This window comes from Hyalella azteca, unplaced genomic scaffold, assembly GCF_000764305.2.
Source record: "Hyalella azteca isolate HAZT.00-mixed unplaced genomic scaffold, Hazt_2.0.2 contig2691, whole genome shotgun sequence".
Classification (NCBI taxonomy): domain Eukaryota; kingdom Metazoa; phylum Arthropoda; class Malacostraca; order Amphipoda; family Hyalellidae; genus Hyalella; species Hyalella azteca.
This window is the reverse complement of record NW_025932956.1, coordinates 150,878-153,539: the sequence shown is the minus strand read 5'-3', so window position 1 is coordinate 153,539 and position 2,662 is coordinate 150,878.

The following is a 2,662-nucleotide window of genomic DNA, read 5'->3' as shown; positions in this document are numbered from 1 at the left end:
GGGTGGGGGTTGCCTGCTGCAGCGGTGGGTGGGGGTTGCCTGCTGCAGCGGTGGGTGGGGGTTGCCTGCTGCAGCGGTGGGTGAGGGTTGCCTGCTGCAGCGGTGGGTGAGGGTTGCAGCGGTGGGTGAGGGTTGCCTGCTGCAGCGGTGGGTGAGGGTTGCCTGCTACAGCGGTGGGTGAGGGTTGCCTGCTACAGCGGTGGGTGAGGGTTGCCTGCTGCAGCGGTGGTGAGGGTTGCCTGCTACAGCGGTGGGTGAGGGTTGCCTGCTACAGCGGTGGGTGGGGGTTGCCTNTGGGGGTTGCCTGCTGCAGCAGTGGGTGAGGGTTGCCTGCTGCAGCGGTGGGTGGGGGTTGCCTCCTGCAGCGGTGGGTGTTTTTTTTTTGACGCGTTGAGCAGCTGGCAAATGACCTCTCGTACAAAGCAAATCATGATACGCTTTTATAATATATAATTCACCAGTTCCTATAGCTCGTCTGCGAGATCTCTTTATTTGGAAGCTCTCTCTGATCTTTATATGTGTACTCTATCTTTGTAGCCCTTATATTTAGGAGTCTCCTCACTCGTCACCTTCTCTGTCCCTTTCACCCATCAGTTTCCCTTGTCACTGTCACTTACCACCTTCCCCTGCCCTTTTTACTCTCCCAGTCACTCTCACCTACGTAATCCCCGACACTTTCAAGACTCGCCGGGTGAAATGTCGGCTGAAATGCACGAAATAGCCTGAAATGCACGAAATAACTCGTCATCTTGCGCTAGTCAACAGTCGCTATTCCTTACCATGGATCGCTTACGCTGTACATATGGCGACTAACCGTTACAAATTCTCTAGTGATGCCTCTCTTCATATTGCCAACTATTTTTTTTAACACGAAGAGAGGTGAAGCTGTTAATTTTATGTTACTTAACGCGAGTAAAGCTGCATTGATTTAATGGGCATTGCTAGGAGAATAATTGGTATTTTCAATTACCTCTTGTGAGGTTAGCGAGAACTTGCTCAAATTTTAACGTAATTTTACCATATTTATATTTTTTATACAAATCAGTAATTATATGAAGATCAATTGTATAAATTCTATTATTATCCCTTTAAAATGGTGTAATTGGCAGCGGATATTGCCTATACAAAAAAAAAAGTTGCTATGTAGCTGCCAGGTTTTTATAATTGATAGAAAAAAAATGATGCGACGTTGTTAAAACCTCTCTATTGTTGTACAACGTATCTGATGAGCTACATAGCCACATTATTACGTTATACAGGGTGGAATTCTAATAATATACGTTTAAAAATTACTTTTTAAGGACAACACTTCTAGAGAATCCAATGTCTCCAATGTTACAGATGTAAAATGAATTTCTCATTTTATTTTCAAATATTAAAAAATTAATTCTTCAATTTTTTTAATATACATTTTTTTCAAAATTATTTATTCTGTTAATTGATTCATTCATTGCCTCCGACTTTACACAAGTGTGCAAAATTTCAGATCAATTGGACAGGTAAAAGTGTGTAAAATCTCAGTTATAAGATTTGCAGCTGACAAAATTATTTTTCAATTTTTTTAACATTGAAATTTTTTTTTTAATTTTAAAGTCATTTATTTTGTCATTTAATTCATGCATTGGCTCCAACTTTACGCAAGTGTGCAAAATTTCAGATCGATAGGATAAGTAGAAGTGTGTTAAATTTTGATTATAAGATTTGTAGCAGACAAACAACAAGAAGTGAAGTCAAAGAGAAGTGTTGTAAAAACTGGCATTGAACGCGATCATGTCCATTTGCAGATGTGAATCAATCAACATAGCATAATTGACGTATTTTCTGGTTAAAATTGAATTTTTCTAATCTTTTTACGTCGACTTAATCACATCTTTTCAATTGAAAAAGAAAATTGACATTTGAGGCAAACCTGTTGTTATTAATCCAGAAAATGATCGCCAGTTTCTGACACAAAAATATACCTACCGCTATATCTTTCGTATAGCTACCGCAAATCGGTTAAATTTTCCACGGCCAGGAGCCAATTATTTTGAAAGCTCTCACCAAAACACAACATCTCTCATCAATTAGTTCCGACTGAACAAGTTCGTAACATTTATAAAAGAAATGAAGTTTGCTGACGCCTTAACAACGTTTTAACAGTTTGCCGCGTATATTTGTCAATGTCGCGGTGAAAAAAAGTTCAGTATCGATTCATCGAGTATATAGATTATTTGTTAATAAGATGAACTTTGAAGAATACAAAATCTGTTTGTTTTGCAATGATGCATCAACGAACTTTGTTGCCCTGGGATCCGCACTTGCCATTGTATACATCAACGCACGTTCATGTATCATTTCCAATAATTATATTATCTAAGGGGACGATAGAGTTACTATTGAGTACAGCACCGGGTCTTCTGTGATGGAAAGATGCAGCCTCAATCATGTTTGGTTGTGGCAGTTGGCTCGGCTTCTACTTAGAAATCCTGGTAAAGCTTAGACGCAGCTCGCGTTTAAAGTTTCAGTTCGATAAATTAATTCAGGATCTTGAAGTAGCACCTCGAAAGTAGCACTTTAACTTTTAAGTGGCTGCTCTTGTACCTAGAGCTCACGTCATCGGTTACGGTTCAATCATTGTTGATCCTCTTCTTCGGAGTTTGACAATTGGACGGTTATAAAT